The sequence below is a fragment of the Salmo salar genome, chromosome ssa27, assembly GCF_905237065.1.
Source record: "Salmo salar chromosome ssa27, Ssal_v3.1, whole genome shotgun sequence".
In the NCBI taxonomy this organism is placed as follows: Eukaryota; Metazoa; Chordata; class Actinopteri; order Salmoniformes; family Salmonidae; genus Salmo; species Salmo salar.
Window position 1 is genome coordinate 19836402 of NC_059468.1, and position 8022 is coordinate 19844423.

Sequence of the window (8022 nt, forward strand, 5' to 3'; positions counted from 1 at the left end):
TATCCAGAGCGACTTACAAATGTCCTTCATAGATGCTCTACATATATGCTACATAAATGCACTACATAGATGCTACATAGATGCCCTACATATATTCTACATAGATGCCCTACATAGATGATACATAGATGCTACATAGATTCCCTACATAGATGCTCTACATAGATGATACATAGATGCCCTACATAGATATCCTACATAGATGCTAAATAGATGATACATCAATGCTACATAGATGCCCAACATAAATGCCCTGCATAGATGCTACATTGATGCTACATATATGATACACAGTTGCCCTGCATAGATGCTACATAAACACCCTACATAGATGCTACATAGTTGCCTTACATATATGCTACATAGATGCCCTACATAGATGCTACAAAGATGCCCTAGATAGATGCTACATAGATGCCCTACATAGATGATACATATATTCCCTACACAGATGCCCTACATAGATGATACATAGGTCCTACATAGATGCCACATAGATGATACATAGATGCCCTACATAAATGCTACATAGATGATACATAGATGCCCTGCATAGATGCTGCATAAATGCCCTACATATATGCCCTACATATATGCCCTCCATAGATGCTACATAGATGCCACATACATGCCCTACATAGATGCTACATAGATGCTACATAGATTCTACATAGATGCTACATAGATGCCCTACAAAGATATTACATGTATTCTACATAGATCCTACATAGATGCCCTACATAGATTCTACATAGACGCTACATAGATGCCCTCCATAAATGCCACATAGATGATACATAGCTGATAGGTAGATGATACATATATGTTACATAGATGCCCTACATAGATCCTACATAGATGCCCTACGTAGATGCTAATATATATTTTACATAGATGCCACAAATAAGCCCTACATGGATGCTACATAAATGCCCTACATAGATTCTACATAAATGCACTACATTCATAATACATAGATGTTATATATATCCTACATAGATGCCCTACATAGATGATATATAGAAACTACATATATTCTACATAGATGCCATACATATATTCTACATAGATCCTACATAGATGCCCTACACAGATGCTACATAGATGCCCTACATATATTCTACATAGATTCTACATAGATGATATATAGATGATACATAGATGTTACATAGATGCCCTACACAGATACTACATAGATGCCCTACAAAAATGCTACAGAGACGCTACAAAGATGCCATACATAAATGCACTACATTGATCCTACATAGATGCCCAACATAGATACCCTACATAGATGCTATATAAAGCCCTACATAGATGATACATAGATGCCCTACATATATTCAACATTGATCCTACATAGATGCCCTACATAGATGCCCTACATAGATGGTACATAGGTCCTACATAGATGCCACATAGATGCTACATAGATGCCCTACATAGATGCTACATATATTCTACATAGATCCTACATAGATAACCTACATAGAAACTACATATATTCTACATAGATGCTCTACATAGATCCTACATAGATGCACTACATAGATGCTAATATATATTTTACATAGATGCTACATATAAGCCCTACATAGATGCTAGATAAATGCCCTACATATATTCTACATAAATGCCCTACACAGATAATACATAGATGCCATACATATATTCTACATAGATCCTACATAGATGCCCTACACAGACGCTACGTAGACGCCCTACATAGATGCTACATAGATGCCCTATATATTCAACATAGATCCTACATAGATGATACATAGATGATATGTAGATGATACATAGATGTTACATAGTAGCCCTACATAGATGCCCTACACAGATGCTTCATAGATCCCCTACATAAATGCTACATAGATGCTACAAAGATGCCATAAATAAATGCACTACATTGATGCTACATAGATGCCCAACATAGATGCCCTACATAGATGCTATATAAAACCCTACATAGAATCTACATAGATGCCCTACATAGATGCCCTACATAGATGATACATAGATGATACATAGATCCCCAACCTAGATGCTACATAGATGCTACAAATATTCTACTTAGATCCTACATAGATGCCCTACATAGATTCTATGTAGATGCCCTACATATATTCTACATTGATCCTACATAGATATGCTACATAGATGCCACATAAACTCCCTACATAGATGCTACATAATGCTCTGTATAGATATCCTACATAGATGCTACATAGATGCCACATAAATGCCCTACACAGATTCTACATAAACGCCCTATGTAGATGCTACATAGATGCCCAACATAGATGCTACACAGATGCTACATATATTCTACATAGATGCCACATATATGCCACATAGATGCTACATAAATGCCCTACATAGATGCTACATTAATTCCCTAAATAGATGCCCTACATAGATGATACATAGATGCCCTAAACACATGCTACGTAGACGCCCTACATACATTCTACATAGATGCCCTACATTGATTCTACATAGATCCTACAGAGATGATACATAGATGATATGTAGATGATACAAAGATGCTACATAGATGCCCTACATAAATGCTACATAGATGCTACAAAGATGCCGTACATGAATGCACTACATTGATGCTACATAGATGCTCTACATAGATGCAATATAAAGCCCTACATAGATGCCTTACATATATTCAACATAGATCTTACATAGATGCCCTACATAGGTACTATATAGATGCTCTACATAGATGCTACACAGATATCCTAAATAGATGCTACATAAATGCCCTGCATAGATGATACATATATGCCCTACATAGATGCCCTACATAGATGATACATAGGTCCTACATAGATGCCACATAGATGCCCTACATAGATGCTACATATATTCTACATAGATCCTACATGGATGCCCTACATAGAAGCTACATAGAAACTACATATATTCTACAGAGATGCCCTACATAAATGCTAATATATATTTTACATAGATGCTACATATAAGCCATACATAGATGCTACATAAATGCCCTACATAGATTCTACATAAATGCCCTACATTGATAATACATAGATGCCAAACGTATATTCTACATAGATCCTACATAGATGCCCTACACAGATGCTACGTAGATCCTACATAGATTATACATAGATGATATGTAGATGATACATAGATGTTACATAGTGGCCCTACATAGATGCCCTACACAAATGCCATATAGATGCCCTACATAAATGCTACATAGATGCCCAACATAGATGCCCTACACAGATGATATATAAGAGCCCTACATAGATAATACATAGATGCCCTACATATATTCAACATAGATCCTACACAGATGTCCTACATAGATGCTACAAATATTCTACATAGATCCTACATAGAAGTCCTACATAGATGCTACATAGATGCCACATATACTCCCTACATAGATGTTACATAATGCCCTATATAGATGCCCAACATAGATGCTACATAGACGCCACATAAATGCCCTACACAGATTCTACATAAACGCCCTACGTAGATGCTACATAGATGCCCTACATAGATGCCACATAGATGCTACACAAATGCCCTACATAAATGCTACATTAATTCCATACATATAGATGCCCTACATATATTCTACATAGATCCTACATAGATCCTACATAGATGCCCTACACAGATGCTACATGGATGCCCTACATAGATTCTACATATATTCTACTGTCACGTCCTGGCCAGTAAAAGGGTTAATTGTTATTGTAGGTTGGTCAGGACGTGGCAGAGGGTATTTGTTTTATGTGGTTCAGGGTGGTGTGTTAGTTAGGAGGGCGTTTGATTTATTATTTCCGGGTTTTGAGTTATGATCTATGTTTATGTATTTCTATGTGTAGTCTAGTGAGTGTGTTTCTATGTTGAGTTAATTGGGGTGGACTTCCAATTGAAGGCAGCTGTTTGGTGTTGCCTTTGATTGGAAGTCCTATATTAGTTGGGTGTGTTTGTCTTGTATTTGTGGGAGATTGTTTTTGCATTGCGTGTTTTGTTAGCCTGCAAAACTGTCATTTGTCGTGCTTGTTGTTTTCTTGTTTTTTCGTGTTCAACGTCGGTTAATAAATTAAGAAAATGAACACCAACTCTGCTGCATATTGGTCCACCTTTTCGGACGACGATTTCGCTATATCGTCCTCCGACGAAGAAAGCCGTGACAGAATCTCCCACCAAACCAGGACCAAGCAGCAGAGGAAGGAGCAGAGGAATTGTGATTTGGACAATCGGGAGAGATGGACATGGGAGCAGGTTATGGCCGGAGAAGGCCCATGGAGTAAGGCTAGTATGGACCGGGAACGTTTCCGAGGGACACGACTGGCGTATAAGCACGAGAGGCACCCCCAATAATTTTTTTGGGGGGGGCACACGGGTAGTTTGGCTAGGCCTAGGAAGAGCCGGAAGCCAGCTACCCGTGGTTATATGGAGGAGCGTATGAGGTGGAGAGCGCCATGTTTTGCTGAGGAGCGCACTATCTCACCCATACGCACGCACAGTCCGGTGCGCGTTATTCCAGCCCCTCGCAGGTGCCGTGCTAGAGCGGGCATCCAGCCTGGTAGGAGGATGCCTGCGCAGCGCATTAGGTCACCGGTACGCCTCCGAGGACCAGGCTACCCAACTCCCGCTCTACGCACGGCTACCATCAGGCCCCTGCACAACCCAGTCCGCCCTGTACAAGCACCCCGCTCGTGCAGGGCTACTAGTTCCATCCATCCAGGACGGGTTGTGCAGGAGGTAAGATCAAGACCGCCTGTGCGCCTCCATAGCCCTGGGTTTCCAGCTCCTGTCTCTCGTGCGGACCCGGAAGTGCGTCAACCCAGTCCGACTCAACCTGTTCCCGCTCCCCGCACTAGCCTGGAGGTGCATGTTCCCAATCTGGTACGCCCAGTACCAGCACCACGCACCAGGCTTCAAGTGCGTAAACCCAGCCTCGCCAGTCAACAGTCACCGGAGCTGCCCGCCAGTCAACAGTCACCGGAGCTGCCCGCCAGTCAACAGTCACCAGAGCTGCCCGCCAGTCAACAGTCGTCAGAGCTGCCCGCCAGTCAACAGTCGTCAGAGCTGCCCGCCAGTCAACAGTCGTCAGAGCTGCCCGCCAGTCAACAGTCGTCAGAGCTGCCCGCCAGTCAACAGTCGTCAGAGCTGCCCGCCAGTCAACAGTCGTCAGAGCTGCCCGCCAGTCAACATTCGCCAGAGCTGCCCGCCAGTCAACAGTCGCCAGAGCGGCCAGACTGCCCCGAACCGCCGGAGCGGCCAGACTGCCCCGGACCGCCGGAGCGGCCAGACTGCCCCGAGCCGCCGGACTGTCCCGAGCCGCCGGACTGTCCCGAGCCGCCGGACTGTCCCGAGCCGCCAGACTGGCCAGACTGTCCCGAGCCGCCAGACTGGCCAGACTGCCCCGAGCCGCCAGACTGGCCAGACTGCCCCGAGCCGCCAGACTGGCCAGACTGCCCCGAGCCGCCAGACTGGCCAGACTGCCCCGAGCCGCCAGACTGGCCAGACTGTCCCGAGCCGCCAGACTGGCCAGACTGCCCCGAGCCGCCAGACTGGCCAGACTGCCCCGAGCCGCCAGACTGGCCAGACTGCCCGAGCCGCCAGACTGGCCAGACTGCCCGAGCCGCCAGACTGGCCAGACTGCCCCGAGCCGCCAGACTGCCCAGACTGCCCCGAGCCGCCAGACTGCCCAGACTGCCCCGAGCCGCCAGACTGCCCAGACTGCCCCGAGCCGCCAGACTGCCCCGAGCCGCCAGACTGCCCAGACTGTCCCAAGCCGCCAGACTGTCCCGAGCCGCCAGACTGGCCAGACTGCCCCGAGCCGCCAGACTGGCCAGACTGCCCCGAGCCGCCAGACTGGCCAGACTGCCCCGAGCCGCCAGACTGGCCAGACTGCCCCGAGCCGCCAGACTGGCCAGACTGCCCCGAGCCGCCAGACTGCCCCGAGCCGCCAGACTGCCCCGAGCTGCCAGAGTGGCCCGACTGCCTGGAACGGCCAGAACCGGAGCCACCTCCTGATATAGGTGGGTTGGGGAGGGGGGGTGTAGCACAGTGCCGTCGTTGATGGCAGCCACCCTCCCTTCCCTCCCTTTTAGTAGAAGGGAATTTTTGTTTTGTTGTTTGGGGTTGTGTTTTTTTTTTTTTTTTTTAAGTGCTTCCGGGGTTAGCACCTTTAAGGGGGGGGGTACTGTCATGTCCTGGCCAGTAAAAGGGTTAATTGTTATTGTAGGTTGGTCAGGACGTGGCAGAGGGTATTTGTTTTATGTGGTTCAGGGTGGTGTGTTATTTAGGAGGGCGTTTGATTTATTATTTCCGGGTTTTGAGTTATGATCTATGTTTATGTATTTCTATGTGTAGTCTAGTGAGTGTGTTTCTATGTTGAGTTAATTGGCATGGACTTCCAATTGAAGGCAGCTGTTTGGTGTTGCCTTTGATTGGAAGTCCTATATTAGTTGGGTGTGTTTGTCTTCTATTTGTGGGAGATTGTTTTTGCATTGCGTGTTTTGTTAGCCTGCAAAACTGTCATTTGTCGTGCTTATTGTTTTCTTGTTTTTTCGTGTTCAACGTTGGTTAATAAATTAAGAAAATGAACACCAACTCTTCTGCATATTGGTCCACCTTTTCGGACGACGATTTCGCTATATCGTCCTCCGACGAAGAAAGCCGTGACATCTACATAGATACTACATAGATGCACTACATAGATGCTACATAGATTCTTCATAGATGCTACATAGATGCCCAACATAAATGCTACATATATTCTACATAGATCCAACATAGACGCTACATAGATTCTGCATAGATGCCGTACATAGATGCTACATATATTCTACACATATCTTACATAGATGCCCTACATAGATGCTACATAGATATTACATATATTATATATAGATGCCCTACATTTAGTCTACATAGATCCTACATAGATTCCCCACATAGATTACTAACATATATTTTACATAGATGCTAGATATAAGCCCTACATAGATGCTACATAGATGCCCTACACAGATGCTACATAGATGCCCTACATAAATGCTATTTAGATGATACATAGATGCTACAAAGATGCCCTACATAATTGCACTACATAGATTGTACATAGATGCCCAACATAGATGCTCTACATAGATGCTATATAAAGCCCTACATAGATGCCCTACATATATTCTACATAGATCCTACATAGATGCCCTACATAGATGCTACATAGGTCCTACATAGATGCCATATATATGCTACATAGATGCTACATAGATTCTTCATAGATGCTACATAGATGCCCGACATTAAATGCTACATATATTCTACATAGATGCCCTACATAGATGCTACATAGATTCGACATATATTCTACATAGATGCCCTACATATATCCTACATAGATGCCCTACATAGATGCTAGTATATATTTTACATAGATGCTACATATATGCCCTACATAGATGCAACATACATGCTTGACATAAATACTACATTTATTCTACATAGATCCTACATAGACGCCCTACATAGATGCTAATATATATTTTACATAGATGCTACATACATGCCCTTCATAGATTCAACATAAATGCCCTACATAGATAATATATAGATACCCTACATATATTCTACACAGGTCCTACATAGATGCTACATAGATGCTAGATAGTCTTCATAGATGCTACATAGATGCCCTACATAGATGCTACATATACTCTACATATATGCTACATAGATGCCCTACATAGATGCTACATATATTCTACATAAAGCCTACATAGATGCCCTACATAGATAATACATAGATGCTACATAGATTCTACATAGATGCCCTACATATATTCCACATGGATCCTACATAGATTCACCACATAGATGCTAATATATATTTTACATAGATGCTACATAGAGGATATACATAGAGTAACAGTCAAAAGTTTGGACACACCTACTTCTTCAAGGGGTTTTCTTTGTTTTTACTATTTTCTACATTGTAGAATA